The sequence below is a fragment of the Ursus americanus genome, chromosome 23 (assembly GCF_024610735.1).
Source record: "Ursus americanus isolate L20-20 chromosome 23, mUrsAme1.1.p, whole genome shotgun sequence".
Taxonomy (NCBI): Eukaryota; Metazoa; Chordata; class Mammalia; order Carnivora; family Ursidae; genus Ursus; species Ursus americanus.
In genome coordinates this window covers 26,575,603-26,592,434 of record NC_142149.1, presented here as the reverse complement: position 1 = coordinate 26,592,434, position 16,832 = coordinate 26,575,603, and the positions used below count along the sequence as shown (strand labels likewise).

The following is a 16,832-nucleotide window of genomic DNA, read 5'->3' as shown; positions in this document are numbered from 1 at the left end:
TATTCTCAATTTTTCTTTACATTTGTTACATAATGATTTAAATAATTTTACTTTTTAAAAAATTTATTTGGAGAGAGAGAGCACGCGCGTGCGCATGCGTGTGCACACACACACACACATGCGAGCAGGGGGAGGGGCAGAGGGAGAGACTCTCAAGCAGACTCCCTGCTGAGCGTGGAGCCAGACTCCAGGTTCCATCCCATGATCCTGAGATCATGACCCAAGGTCATAACTAAGAGTTAGTGGCTCAACTGACTGAGCCACCCAGGCACCCTTAAGTAATTCTACTTTTTCATTTTAGTTCATGTTTATTATTTACTTTACATTGCTCTTTTTAAAAATTTTTTCTGGTTTGACCAAGTTGCTACGTATTATTCCTTTTCCTGTTGGGAGTATGCAAGTCCTATCACACTTTTCCCTCCATTAATGGCTACCTTCAGTCTTCCTGCTCACTCTTCATTCACCAGACTTTGTTCTTCATTACATTTAAAAATAGGAAAACTAGGACACCCTGGGGTCCTCAGTCAGTTAAGTGTCTGCCTTTCCCCCAGGTCATGATCCCAAGGTCCTGGGATTGAGTACCGCATCGGGCTCTTTGCTCAGTATAGAGCCTGCTTCTCCCTCTGCCTGCCACTCTCCCTGCTTGTGCTCTCTGGCTCTCTCTGGTTTTAACCTCAAGCCCACACATCCAGCTCTGCAAAAGGTCCTGAGTAGGTTACTGGAACAGTTATTAAAGAATTGGGCCATGTGTCAAAGTGAAACCACTTCTATTAAGACTTTCATTTTCTTCCCCCTCCCTCCATTACTCATTTTAGGTATATTCCTATCTCCTTCCCTATATTTTATCTTCGCTCTGACCCTGAGTTGCGAGGTGGTATAGTCCAAAGAGTGTGGGCTTAAAAGCTGGGAATAAGAGGGTTTATGTTGTGTTGTTACCACTTACTGAATGGGCAAATATTGTCAATAACATAATTCCTTAAACCTCAGTTTTTTCATATGAACAACAAAATTGACAATGCGTATTTCACATGATTAAGAGAATTAAATGATACAAAGTATGTCGTCCTTTCTAACACAGAGGCTTGCAGAAAGCAAGAAATCAACAACATGAGGCTTGTTTTTTCTTTCTCCCTGATAAGAGCGTGTGAAATTGTGTCACGGTCTATTGAAAGGGAGACCCAATGTCATCTATACACATTGACAACAAATTGACCCGTTGAGGGGAAACATTTCTGCCATTTAACCAATTTCTTGCCATAAGAAAAAATAAACAGCTTTGACTGATTATTTTACCAATTGAATTGCTCATTCTGTTGCCATTGTCAACCTGTAATCTAAACTAATTAGTAGCTAAATGAACTCAGTCTCTCTTCCTTTTTGATATATTTATGGTTAAAATACCCAATAAAAACTATAAACATAAAAACCTCTATGTTGGTTCAGAGAAGATGTAATTATTTGATTTCCGAGGGCAAGTCCATAGTTGTCTTTATGCATATGTTAACTTCTCACACAGCATGACTTTCTCTTGCATACAGGGAGAACAGAACGAATTACACTCCTTTTATTTGTGAATAATATTAAATTAGTAAGCATTATCTTTATGAATTACATGTCTAACAAACAAAGCTTTTCTTGGCCATCTAAGGGACAGAAGCATAGTCAGTGAACAAGACAGTATTCCTGCTTTCATCTTCAATGAATGGAGTGCTATTATTCATAGCATTTTGTCCTATACACTCTGCCATAGAACAAATTGCTAGAATATTGAAGAAAGCCAAAATGCAATTTTATTTCACTTTCTAATGCTTGTTTGAGAAACTCATTAAAGAAGACTGCAAGGTCATCAGTTCAAGCTCACAGATCACACGGGAGGCAGGATTTGGTTATTCCAGAAACCACTGCTCCTTTCTACACTCAATAATCACTCGCATTGAAATCAGAAAGAGGAATTCCCTTTCTGCAGCTAAATATATTGTCAGAAATCACACGTGTCAGGCAGAATCTGAGGGTTTTAGCCGAAATGCAGAGTCCAGAAAGAACTTGGAGAGGTGGACTACATTCTCCTCCCAACTGCCAAGTGACCTGAGTGGGAGGGAATCTTGGAACTCAGCTTAAGTAAGATCACAACCTCTAATTATAAATAATAGATACAGCTGGCAAACTGAAACATCCAATTTTAATTAGATTCTTTGCAGCTATATGTCTTTGATGTGGTTTCGTTCAATAAATCACAACAGCCCTGTGTTTTTGTTGTTGTTTTCCCATCTTCTGGTGCGTGGGTTAAGCTTATATAACACATTTGATTGATAGCATGGGTTGGGGGTAGGGGAGGGATATCAACCAAAGAGGTTTTTTGCTAGTTCTACCAGTGAGTTTAGGAAATTGATATATTCATTCTGAGGCTCAGTTTCCTCTGTATTAAGCTGTTGTAAAAGTAGCCTTCCCTGTGCCCACTTTTTAGCAAAAAGTTCTGAGCATGATTTCCTTCTTTATAACTGGGAAATGGGGTCTTTACTGAAAAACAGAACATTAAAATAATTTAGGTTTCTAAAACCAGAATAGAATGTCAATGACCTATTATTTCAGGATGATCAGATTATCTTTAAAAAATTTCTTCATCTATTCATTAGTTATTTAATATGTCTTTTTTGGACATCTACTCTGTGCATGACATCAGGCTGAGTCCAGGGATTATGAGCCAAATTGATTGTATCCTGCTTTCATGGAGCTTACGACCCAATTGGAAAGACAGAAAATTAAACAAGCAATCAAAGTTTCACCCACGGCATGACATTAACAATTTAGGATGTCATGGAATTACCTAGTTGGGAGACAGGGGTCCACAATGCAATGAGGCAAAGACAGATGAGAAATTTTTTAAATTGCATGTATTTAGCCATGAGTACTTACTGATAACTTTCACAGAGTAACTTCATAGGAAAACTTCAATAGAGTAATGAGTGTTAGAATAGTTGGAAAAAAATAATTTAAAAGTGAGGAAACAGAAAAGTGTCTAGTCATGTCTTCTGCTCATTTCTTAACTGGATTATTTGTTTTTTGGCTGTTGAGTTTGATAAGTTCTTTATAGATTTTGGATACTAACCCTTCATCTGATACATCATTTGCAAATATCTTCTCCCATTCCATCAGTTGCCTTTTAATTTTGTTGATTATTTCCTTCACAGTGCAGGAGCTGTTTATCTTGATAAGCTCCTAATAGTTCATTTTTGCTTTTGTTTCCTTTGCCTCCAGAGACATGCCTAGTAAGAAGTTGCTGTAGCCAAGGTCAAAGAGTTTGCTGCCTGCAAACTCTAGGATATTGATGGTTTCCTGTCTTACATTTAGGTCTCTCATCCATTTTGAATTTATTTTTGTGCATGGTGTAAGAACGTGGTCCAGTTTTATTCTTCTGCATGTCGCTGTCCAGTTTTCCCAGCACCACTTGGTAAGAGACTGTCTTTTTTCCCACTGGATATTCTTTCCTGGTTTGTTGAAAATTAGCTGAAACAAAAATAAAGACAAATATTTTTAAAGGTTTAGGTCTAAATGGAGAAAAGAAAAATGAGGTGCTAACTAAAGGGGGTAGCAGAGAATGCTTTGAGTTTGTGATCTTTTGTAAAACACTCTTGAGGAGGAAGAACAAGAACGTGGTTAAAATTTTTCAAGTATTCTACACGTTAGTATTACATACCTAGTGAATGTTCGTGTTAGAAAATGTAAGCCTGCACAAAAGAATTACTTGTAAAAGTCATCTACAGTCCTCCCACTTAGATCTAAGTGCCGGTAACATTTTGCTGTCTAATCTTGCCATTTTAAATACATATATACATAAGTAAACATATATACACACATATGCATGATTAATTTTCATTAACATGAGTTTATATCATACATATGGTGGTACAACATATTTTTAATGAAAAACGTATGCTGAAAATCTCTCCACTCAATAAATGTGTATTTTCTTTAAAACTATATCCTCTTTTCTAATATAGTTGTCACAATCTATTTTATTATTTTATTAAATAATTAGGATAATTTAAATCATCAAACAATGCAGCTGTGGAGTGCATACTTGTGGTCGCACTGAGATAATTACACACTTGTCCAATTTTCCTTCAGGGCAAATCCCTACAAGTATGGTGGGTTTTACACTAACATTTTGCACAGAATTTGAACACTTATTCTAAGGCTGCCACAGAGATGTACACTGGAAAACCATCACATAGTAGCGAATCCCAGATCCTGGCTGATTTAGAGCCAACCATGTTTGGGGAGGTGAATAGGGCCCCACTGAATACAGACCAGAAAACTGTATTTAGGCACTTGGAAGGTTACAGCAGTTCTGTCCAGTAGAGCTGCCCTGGCAGAAGAGAAAAAGCCAAACCGCTAATTAAACAAGGTGCAGCAGAGAGACAACTGTAAGAGGAAGAGATTAGTCAGTGAACTTGGCATTGACATTTGTGAAATGAGGAAAACTAGAGTCTCCTGCATGAGAAGCATTGGTTGGTGGTTTAAGATTTGTTTCTGAACTAGAAGCCTGACAGGTAGGCGACAGTCTACCAGGTTACAATTTAGGACTGTTGGCTGGGAAAAAAGCTGCACAATTGACCACCATGCTGCTTAAACTGAAACCGAGAAGGGGTGGAGGGAAACAATGTAACAAAAATAGAATACATGTTTCTGAATTACCAGCATCACTTCCTAGTGTTTCATGGTAGACAATTATCATGAGTTTGGCTTCTCTTCCACAGAAGGACATAACTAGCAAAGGATGTTTTCTAGCAGCCATCCTAGAATACCTAAAGTATATACACAAAGTAAGAAAGTAATTTAATCAAAACAACAACAGTAGGCATGCAGGATGAAATTATTTTATATTTGATAGTATCCATTTATTTTAATTGTTGTAACCAATTAAAATACGTTAAAAATAAAGAGGCCATCCTGTTTTGCAAATGCATTTCCGAAATACATTAATTCAGAACAGAAGCAGAGATAGCAAAGTACAAAGTATTATACAGCCAGTGTTTTGGAAGTCAGCATTCAAAAATGATAGTAACACATAAAAGGTTTAAATGGGCTGTAAAATATCACGGAGTATAATTACTTATACATAAAGTATCACGCAGTATGATACCACCTCATCTTTGCTTATAATTATTATAAAGCCATTTACCTATGAAAACTGCATCCATGTTGTGTGGATTTTTAAAAATTTATGGGACTGGGAGATAGTGTGAGAGTTCTGATGTTATATGCTGTCAGACTGCTTTACTCTCTATTTGGCCAAGAAGAGAACAGGCTAGTATTTTGTGTTTTGTGTTGAATTTTTAAAAACTTACATTTAATTTTTTTCCACCTACCAATGCAGAAGAAAAATGCCACAATAGTGTGATTACTTGAATCTTTGTAAAAACGGCAGGACAGGGGCGCCTGGGCGGCTCAGTCGGTTGAGCATCCAGTTCTTGGTTTTGGCTCAGGCCATGATCTTTGGGTTGTAAGACAGCCCCACGTTGGGCTCCATGCTCAGTGGGGAGTCCGCTTGAGATTCTCTCTCTCCCTCTGCCCCTCACTCCGCTCTCTCTCTACAGTAGATAAATAAATCTTTAAAAGAATACTTTCAGATAATATTTATTATAATCATAACATAAACACTCCTTAGATTAGAATCCGTAACTTTTCATTTGTATAACGTGTGGGTTTAAGAACTTGACAAAGATCAAAGAAACAGTGTAAAAGAACTAGTTTTACATTTTTTAATAAGATTTTATTTATTTATTCAACAGAGAGAGACAGCCAGCGAGAGAGGGAACACAAGCAGGGGGAGTGGGAGAGGGAGAAGCAGGCTCACAGCAGAAGAGCCTGATGTGGGGCTCGATCCCGTAACGCCGGGACCACGCCCTGAGCCGAAGGCAGACGCTTAACCGCTGTGCCACCCAGGCGCCCCTAGTTTTACATTTTTTATTGTATAGGTTTTTTTTAATGACTGTCATCCTATAGAGTTCTTTTCCAGTTTGTTCACGTCTTTTCTATAGATAATTAAAATTCTCATTACATAGCGTGTCTTTTTCATTACCTACATTTTAGCAGGTAAGGCCTAGCAATTCTTTTATACTCTGCTTTGAATTTAAAAAAATTATCGGCAGGTTTATTGCAAATTAAATAAATAGAAATTTAGCTTTTGATCTAATTATGATGGTCTCGACACATGCATTTAATTAGTGTTTCTCTTCTTAAATGGTACTTCTAAATTTTAATTGTGGTAACATCACTCAACAAGAGATTTGCCCTCTTAAAATTGTTTTTAAGTATACACTAAATTATTGGCTACAGATGTAATGTTGTACAGCAATCTAGAGCTTATTCATCTTACTTTTCTGAAACTTTATACCTGTTGATTAGGAACTCCTTATTTTTCCCCTAATCCTAAGCGCCTGGCAACCATCATCCCACTCTTTGATTCTCTGAATGGGACTATTTTAGATTCTTCATAAAAGTGGAACATGAAGCATTTGTCTTTCTGTGACTGGCTTATTTCACTTAACAGAATGTCTTCAAGTTTCATTCATTTTGTTGCATATTGCAGAACTGGTTCTTTTTTCAACCCGAATAGTATTTCACTGTATGTATATACCACATTTTCTTCATCTATTCATCTGCCTTTTATGTGTTTTTACATCTTGGCTGATGTGAATCATGCTGCAATAAACGTAAGAGTGTCACATCTCTTCAAGATCCTGATTTCAATTTTTTTTTAAGTTTTATTTTTAATTTTTTTAGTAATCCCTACACCCAACATAGGGCTTGAACTCACAACCCCAAGATCAAGAGTCACATGCTCTTCCAAATAAGCCAGCCAGGCACCCCGACTTCAATTCTTTTAGATAAATATGCAGAAATGAAATTTCTGAATCCTATTTTGGTTCTATTTTTAACTTTGCAAGGAACCTTCATTTTGTTTTCCAGAGTAGCTGCATGATTTTGCATTCTCATCAACACTGAGCAAGGGTTCCAATTTCTTCATATACCTACCAATACTTGTCTTTTGCTTCTTTGATAATAGCCATCCTGAGGGCAGCTGGGTGGCTCACTTGGTTAAGCCTCCCACTCTTGGTTTCAGCTCAGGTTGTGATCTCAGGGTCATGAGATTGAGCTCCACATTGGGCTCTATGCTCAGCATGGGGTCCACTTGGGATTCTCTCTCCCTTTCCCTCTGCCCCCCCGCTTGTGTGCGCACTCTCTCAAATACATAAAGCTTTTAAAAAAAATAGCCATCCTGACAGCTGTGAGGTGATTTTCTGATTTTGATTTGCATTTCCCTGATGATAGTGATGTTTAGCATTTTTCAAAAATTTATCTGTTTGCTACTCGTGTGTTTTCTTTGGAGAAATGTCTCTCCAAGTTCTTAGCCCATTTTTAAATTGGTTTATTAGTTTTTGTTATTTTTATTTTTTAGATTTAGTTTTGGCTACTGAGTTGCAAGAATTCCTTGTATATTTTGGAGATTTGCCTCTTATCAAATACACGGTATGAAATATTTTCTCATATTTTGTAGGTTGCCTTTTCACTCTGGTGATTGATTCCTTGGGCTGTGCTGAAGCTTTTTAGTCTGATGTAGTCCCAGTTGTTGTTGTTGTTGTTTTTAAGATTTTATTTATTTGAGAGAGAGAGAGAGAGAGAGAGAGAGAGAACAAGTAGGGTGAGGGGCAGAGGGAGACGCAGACTCCTCACTGAGCAGGGAGCCTGACGTGGGGCTCGATCTGAGACTCCAGCATCATGACCTGAGCCAAAGGCAGACCCTTAACGACTGAGCCACCCAGGCGCCCCTTGTTTTTTTGTTTCGTTTTGACACCTGTACTTTTGGTGCGAGGTCCATGAAATCACTGCCAAGTCCAATGCCTTGGGTTTTTCCCTTCTGTTTTCTTCTAATAATTTTACGGTTTCAGGTCTTACATTTAAGAATTTAATCCATTTTCAGTTAATTTTTGTGTATGGTGTAAGATAAGGGTCCGGTTTCATTCTTTTGCGTGTGGATGTCCAATTTTAATGTCAGCAGGCTGGGTCCAAGCACCCAAAGGGGGGCCCTGCAGGACCAGCCAAGAGCGTCCCTGGCTGTGTGCAGGATAGAAATCAAACACAAGCAGCAAGAAGTGTAAGCAGAGTTTATTGAAGGTGTAGAGAGTGCAGGTGCTGACAGAATGTCTGGGAGACTCAGAAAGGAGAGGAGGAGTCTTGGCTTTGTTCAGGGTCTGGAAGCTTTTACCGAGGATTGTAGTCTGGTGTAGGCATCTACCCAGGCACCCAGGGACTGGTGAGAACAAGACAAGCACCCAGGTGTTATTCCTTGGGGCCATGGGGTTTGGCATCAAGATGTCTAGCTCTGGTGGTATGGAATATGCTTTGTCTGGGCATTCTCACCTGGTCCTTTCTTAGATGTTCTCTATTCTAAAGAAATCATTATCTCCTTGTCCCTCACAGGAGGACATACACTATTTGCATTCTGAGGCATGTGTAAAGTGGGGGTGCAGCAAGAACAGAAGCAGGTAAAGTAGCAAAAAGCAGGTTTTTACGGAGCCCTTCAGTTTTCCTGTCTCAATTTGTTGAAAAGACTATCTAGTCCCCATTGTGTATTCAACAACACACTTGTTGAAGATCAGATGGTGATGTAGGTGTGCATTTATTTCTGGACTCTCTATGCTGTTCTGATCTGTCTTTATGGCAGTACCATACTGTTTTGATTATTGTAGCTTTGTAATATATTTTGATATCAGGAAGAGCAACTTCTCCAGTTTTGTTTTTCTTTTTCAAGATCGATTTGTCTATTTTTGGTTTTTTGTGGCACATATGAATTGTAAAATTGGGGTTTTTGTTCTCTTTAAAAAAAAACCAGGATATGGGCGCCTGGGTAGTGCAGTCGTTAAAGCGTCTGCCTTCGACTCAGGGCGTGATCCCGGCGTTCCGGGATCGAGTCCCACATCAGGCTCCTCCGGGAGCCTGCTTCTTCCTCTCCCACTCCCCTGCTGTGTTCCCTCTCTCGCTGGCTGTCTCTCTGTCACATAAATAAATAAAATCTTTAAAAAAAAAAAAAAAAAAAAAAAAAACCAGGATATTAGAATTTGGTAGAGATTACATTGAGTCTTTAGATCACTTTGGATAGCATGGATATTTTAACAATATTATGTCTTCCAATCCAGTATTGTCTTTTTACTTGTTGTATCTTCTTTCATTTCCTTCATCAGTGTTTTGTAGTTGTCAATACACAAATCTTCCACCTTCTTCCTGTTCATATGGTGCAATGCTTGGGGCAAAATCTCTAGTGAGAGGTTGTTTTGAACCTCTCCTCTATTTGCTGAGTCTGGTTGTGCATTCTCCTGGGGTGCAGGAGCCTTTCAGTTGGTTTCTGAATTCTCACAAAGAATTTATCCATGAATTTTTGCTGAATCAGTGTGTTTGTGAGACAAAGGGCTACTTCTTCTGCCAACTTGCTAATGTCATTCCTTTTGAAGTTTTAATTCATATTCTTTAAGTTTGGTAAATGCCATAAACTGCATATACCGCTTTGAAATTCACAATGTGTGCTTGCTTATTAAGAGATCTGCAATCACTCCTGTTTACCAAATGCTGTCGAGGTGGTGCCAGCCATTGTCTTAGCTACTTTAAATGTCTAATCCTAACAACTTGCAAAGCTCACATCATGTCTACTTAGTCGGTGAGGAAACTGATAGGTGAAGTAATGTCCTAAATTCACTGAAATAATCACAGACTTAGCGATACTGGGATTCACCAATGTCTAACACCAATGCCTGTACTCTTTCTACAAGGTACTTCGATACATGAAAAATAATTCATAATTTCGTATATATTCATGTTCAATTTGATTCAGGACCTCCAAATCAAACCCTGTAATAAAACCAGGCTTTAATTTTTATTTATTATTGTTTTTGAGAATTGAGAGGCATGCCAAAAGTAGGATGTATGACAACCATATGTACCTAGTAGGGCGCATTGTGCCTATGGCTTTGTTAGACTTTCATTCTTCTTTGCAATTCTTTTACTTTATCTGTATATTTATGAGTGTCCAGAGTTAGGTTTAGGCCAGAATTTTCTTGAGGTCTAGGATGGTGCCTGGCTCACCCATGTGTTCTGGCCAAGAACTGAATAGCTGGCACAGAGTATATGCCTTCAAGGGGCGTTGATTAAAGATGTGAAGAGTCCCACCCCAAGGGCTGATTTACCAGTCCCTTCTGTTTTCACTCACATCAACACTGAGGTAGAACTAAAACCTTTCACAGTTAATATAAAAAACCCATTCACTCCCAAAGCTGTACCTAGTGGTCTTGAGTTTAGGGACAATTCTACTCGGAGGTAGAGAAGACTTGCACAAAAAGTGTAACTCAGTTCCAAGCAGCATTGCTCATTCTTGTTCTCTGCAAATTACCTCTAATAATGCTTCAAAAAGTGATCCTCTTTCTGATGCTTCACCATCCCACTGATTCTGGCAGCCCATTCTTTATAGTCCTGCAAAATATATTTTTAGCTATAATACACAGATATGACATATGATATATATGGTATTTAGTTATAAAGATGACAATCTCAGAATGACTATACATATATATCTGAATATAGAAATATAAAGTACAGCTGAAGAAGTGAATTTTGCTGCTCTACATTATTTTTAATGCAGTAGTTCCAAATTAATTAAATGAGAAAAGTTCCTTTTTGATTTCCAGTCAAGCTATGTCTAAACATTTCCTTAAACTCTGAGCACGTCTTTCTGCAACACATGAATTTTAACTTACAGGTATCATATAATTGCAAGTATTTTGTTAAAGTATTTTTTTCTTTTAATCCACGAGGGAAAAGTTTTCTTAAAACTATTTATCTCAGTTTGAATAAAAAAAATTATTTATTGTTATCTGCAACAATACAATTTTGAGTTAATATTTACCTCCCTCTAAATTCTACACAAATAAACAAGCATACATTTCATATCAAGAAGTTGAGACATACACCGTTTGGACAATTTAACCCACAGCATTTATATAGCTATAAAGGGACTACAGTGCACTTTTATATCCCATAGTAGTACTTAAAGAGAATAAAAAATGTAAACTGTAAGATAATATGCTTATTTTAAAAGTATTCTCTGATCCTGTACCACTGCATAATGGTGTAATAAAATGTGCTACAATTTTGAAGTCAGAGGACCTAGAGTATAGTACGAAAAATTATATTAATCATTAAAATCTGCCTATCATTTCTTTTAAAACCTGTATACTTCAGTCATCATGAGAGTTTCTTTAGATAGACTTTGGAAAACACTCCAAGGTAAACTATGTGGCATATCAGAGTATCTTTTGTTAACTTGTACTATTGGAGGAAAAGGCCCCATGGCTTTTGCAATCATACACCCAAGTAATTTTAGGCTCAATGATTTTATTATCATTACCATCATTTTTTCCAGTGGTTTATCTTCAACTACCAAAGCACAAATGGAATCCAAAAAGTGGAACATTTCTCTATTATGTTGTTCTCTACTGTTTAAGCAACCATCTCCTTTAAAGCCATGAGAAATGAGACAAGAGAGCTACTTTGGGGTATATATTTACAGATTTATCTATTTTATCTAATCACCATGAATGCATCTTCATTTTATATGCTTCAGGCCTGCAATTTTACAATAGTAACTAGAGATGATTTTCTGTAACAATGTATGGTTTATAGCTAAGGACCAATTTAATTCAATAAACAGTTTAGTGACTCTATTTGCCAAGTATTTTCTTAAACTCAGGGACACAGAGGCAGATGGGACAGAGGCCATTGCCTTCAGAATGCTTACATTTTGAAGACAGAGATGAGTATCTGGTATGTGATGAGAAAGCTATGCACATAGCCCGAAGGGACCAAAAAAAAGAGAACCGATGTCAGAATAAGGGGGGCAGGTGAAGGGGAATAAGAACGCACTTATATTGATAAGCACGGAGTAATACAGAGAGTTGCTGAATTACTATACTGTATACCTGAAACGAATGTAATAGTGTATGATAATTACACTGGAAAAAAAAAATAAGGGGGAGAGAAAAGTCATGTTTGGAGTTTGATATTTAAGTTAAGTCTTAAAGGGCAAATGGGGTAGACCACGGAGGACGTTGTAAGCAAAGAACAGCACATGCAAAAACAAAACTGTGAATGTTTATGGCATGTGTGTGACATTTAAAGAAATACAGGTAATTCTGAAAGCCTGGAGATGACAGCACAAATTAGGGAAGCAGCAAGAGATGAGCATGGAGAGATAGGATCACTTATGAGTAAATATTTTCAGCTACAATGAGTACCTGTGTCACCTCATGAACTGATTTTAAGAATAACATATAGCCAGCATTGCTCTTAAAATCCCATAAGTATATGTGGCTTTTATCCATCCAACCCTGTTCAGTGCTGTGTGGGTATAAATGTCTGAGACAGATGATGGGCATTGGACATACTCTGATGATCTGTCTTCCTTTTATTCTTACATCACTAAAAACTTTTTAGATTTTTCTCTTTCATCAAAATCAAAATTATTTAACTTGTAAATGCATATATGATACAACCCCATTCTAATTTAAAATGTATCTCAAAGGATAGGAAGTTATTGAGAGATATGAAGTAAGATAATATGAAAGATCGTTTTAGCAAAGTTTGAACAGGATAGAACTGGAGGCAGGACCCTGATTAGAAAAGTAATACAACTGTCCAGTTAAGATGAAACAAGAGAGGGGCGCCTAATTGGCTCAGTTAGCAAAGCATGCAACTTTTGGTCTTGGGGTCATGAGTTCAAGCCCCATGTTGGGCACAGAGCCTACTTAACTAACAAAGAAAAGAAAAAAGATGAAACAAGAGAGAAAAACTGAGGCCGAATGTGTAGGAATGTAGAGGAGAACACAGATATCGGCTACACTAAGACGGCAGAGTAATATTCCTAGGTTTCTGATTGGATTTGGATGTTGAATCAAGTTTGGAAATCTACGCGATGTTCCAATTTCCCACACAGATAACGGCCACAACACCTAAGGACTGTTAGCAGATGTATTCATTGTGCTTTCTGTGCACATCGTAGCCTGGGTCTTCCACACCGCAAATCCTGAGGGAGCACTTGCAGGATAATATTTTATTAGAAGGAGCTAGTGTAATAAGAGTAGGGATAAAGAGAAATCAGAGAAGGAAAACAATGATAAGGACATGAGCTTCTTTTTTAAAAAGATTTTATTTATTTATTTATTTAGAAAGAGACAGCAGAGCAAGAGAGACAGCACAAGCAGGGGGGCAGAGGCAGGGGCTAAGGTAGAGGGAGAAGCAGACTCCCCACTGAACCAGGGAGCCTGAGGAGGGGCTACATCCCAGGACCCTGGGATCATGACCTGAGCCAAAGGCAGATGCTTAACTGACTGAGCCACCCAGGCGCCCCTAGAACATAAGCTTCTTGATGGCCCCAGTTCTCAAGCCAATGCAACTATACCTGTTTTTCAGTCACGCTGGGTGCTAAAGCATATGATATCACTGAGTGTCAAAGTCCTTGATCTGTGGAGGAGTAAGACTGAATAATTTATCTGCTGCATTATTTTCTTTTCCTATCTTTCATTATTCAAAGACTGAGACAACAATATATGGAATGTGGCTAAAGCAGGGTTAGAGGGGAAATTAGTAGCTGTAAATAACTATGGTAAAAATGAAGACTGGTCTCCAACAAATAAGCTAACTTTCCAACTGAAGAAGAAACCAAAAAAATCAAGAGAAAAGTAAACCCAAAGTAAGCAGAAAGAAATAACAAAACAAAAATACATGAAATAGGAAACTTGAAAAAAATCAACAAAACTAGAAGCTTGTTCTTTGAAAATATCAACAAAATAGACACAACTATAGCAAAAAAGGATGGTGGGGGGGGTCAAAATTAGGAATGGAAAAGGAGACATGGTGAACAACCTACAGAAATACCATGAGCAGGGGCGCCTGGGTGGCACAGCGGTTAAAGCGTCTGCCTTCGGCTCAGGGCGTGATCCCGGCGTTATGGGATCGAGCCCCACATCAGGCTCCTCCGCTAGGAGCCTGCTTCTTCCTCTCCCACTCCCCCTGCTTGTGTTCCCTCTCTCACTGGCTGTCTCTATCTCTGTCAAATAAATAAAATCTAAAAAAAAAAAAGAAAAGAAATACCATGAGCAAGTGGGATTTAACCCAGAAGTTCAAGGTTGGTTTCATTCTGAAAATCAATTAATATAATATACATTATTAATAGAATGGAGAACCCAAGCCACATGATCACCTGATTTTATCACAGCATTTAACAACATTCAACATTCTTTCATGATAAAGCCCTCAACAAACTAAGATTAGGAGTTAACTTTCTCAACCTGGTAAAGGGCATTTACAAAAAAACCAACAGCTAAGATTATACTGAATACGGACTTGATGTCTTCCTGCTAAGATCAGGAGCAAGACATGATGAATGTTCTTGCCACTTTTATACAATATTGTACTGGTGGTTCTAGAAAAGCCAAGTAGGCAAGAAAAACAAAATCATCGATATTGGAAAGAAAGGAACAAATAATAGACAAGTATAAGGAATCTGCCAAAAAAATTTTGACTTCAGCTAGGTTGCAGGATACAAAACCAATATAGAAAAATCAATTGCATTTCTATATACTAGCCGACAATCTGAAAATGAAATACAGAAAACAACTGTATTTTCAGGGCATCGATTAGATAAAAAACTTTGTAATAAATTTAACAAATGTAGTGCAAGATTTGTAAAAAGAAAACTACAAAGCACTGAAAGAAATTAAAGAAGGGGCATTGGGTCACTCAGTCAGTTAAGTATCTTCCTTTGGCTCAGGTCAGGATCTCAGGATCCTGGGATCCAGCCCTGCACAGGGCTTCCTGTTCAGCAGGGAGTCTGTTTCTCTCTCTCCCTCTGCCCCTCCCTCTCCCCCTCACTTGTAAGTGCATATGCTCTCTCTCTCTCTCTCTCTAACAAATAAAATCTCAAATTAAAGAAGAGCTAAGTAAATGGAATAGCATCCTATGTCACTGACTGGAAAACTTAATATTTGTTAGGTTGGCAATACTCCCCAAATGATCTACAAATTCAACATAATGCCTATTAAAATACCAGCTGCCTTCTTTTTTTTCTTTTCTTTTTCTTTTCTTTTTCTTCCTTCCTTCCTTTCTTCCTTCCCTTCTTTCCCTTCCCTTCCCTTCCCTTCCCTCCCCTCCCCTCCCCTCCTTAGAAATTTTCAAGCTGTTTCTAAAGTTTGTAAGAAATATAAGGGACTCAGAATAGCCAAACAATGTTGAAAAAAATTATAATAAAGGAGGACTTACACATCCTGATTTCAAAAATTACTACAAAGCTACACTAATCAAGACAGTTTTTCTAACATAAAGAGAGATATATAGATCAATTAAATAAAAGTTAAGGTCCAGAAAAGAACCCTTACATTTATGGGCAACTGATTTTGACAAGGGTGTAAAAAAAAAATTCACTGGAGAACAAATATCTAATCTGTAAAACTCTTCTAAGAAAACCTAGGAGTAAATAATCTTTGCTTTACGTTTGGAAATGGTTAGGTAGATATGTCACCAAAAACACAAGAAACAAAAGTATACATAGATAGACTTCATTTAAAACAAAACAAAAGAACTGTTCAGAAACAATAGCATTAGGACAGTGAAAATACCAACCACAGCATAAGAGAAAATACTGGCCAGTCTTATTCAATAAGGGAATTGTATCCATAATACGTAAACAACTCTTACAATTCAATAATATAAAGACAAGTAACTGAATTTTAAAATGAGCAAGGAATAGAACAGACATTTCCCCAAGAAAGATGTACAAAGACAGTGAGCACATGGAAAAATGTTCATGGTCATTAGTCATTTGGGAAATGTAAACAAAAATCATAGAATTCACACCCACTAAGACAGCTATAATAAAATAAAAAAAAAGCACAATAATAAGTGTTGGTGAACATAGGGAGAAACTGGAACCTACATATATTGCCGGTGAGGAAGTAAAACGGTGCAGCCAGTCTGGAAAGAGTTTGATAAGTTCCTCAAAAGATTTTTAACTTTTTTTTTTTTATTTAAGATTTTATTTATTTATTTGAGAGAGAGAGAGTTGGGGGGAGGAGGAGAGGGAGTAGCAGACTCCCTTCTGAGCAGGGAGCCCGTTGGAGGGCTCGATCCCAGAACCCGGAGATCATGACCTGAGTTGAAAGGCAGAAACTTAACTGACTGAGCCACCCAGGCGCCCCTTAACCTTTTTTTTTTTTTTTTAAACAACATTGCCATACTATCCATTTTTACTCTTATTTATACATCCAAGAAAAATGAGAATATCAGTCCACACAAAAAGGCAGACATGAATATTCACAACAGCGTTATTTCTAATAGCCAAAAAATGAAAACCACCTAAATGTCCATCAAATAATGAATGAATAAACCAAATGGGATCTACCCATACAATGAGACATTATTTGATTAAAAAAAAAATGAAGTACTGATACTTGAGTCTTAAGAACCTTATGCTAAGTTAAAGTAACACAAAGACAAAGTACTATGATTCCTTTGGTATAAAATGTGCAGAATAGATACATCTATACTGAAAAATATTAGGTGAGTGGTTGCCTCTGGCTGGAGGGTAGAAGTAAAATGAGGAGTGACTAAATGTCCTGGGTTTCTCTTGGCAGTGATGAAAATGTTCTAAAATTATGGTGGGGTGATTCTAGAAAAACTCAGCGCACACACTAAAAAGCACTAAGTTGTACATTTTATATTAGTGAATT

General features: G+C 37.5%; 1 long non-coding RNA gene across 2 annotated transcripts in view; it reads right to left on the bottom strand.

The window, feature by feature from the left end:
- Positions 1-2,874: 2,874 nt before the first annotated feature.
- The window catches only part of LOC148107968 (uncharacterized), a 32,745-nt gene continuing 18,787 nt past the window's right edge, over positions 2,875-16,832 (bottom strand). For both annotated transcript variants that reach the window (XR_015721397.1, XR_015721396.1), the window contains exons 2-3: positions 10,445-10,524; positions 2,875-3,504 (exon numbers count right to left, since the gene is read on the bottom strand). This is a non-coding gene — a long non-coding RNA (uncharacterized LOC148107968). The remainder of the gene's footprint in view (positions 3,505-10,444; positions 10,525-16,832) is intronic.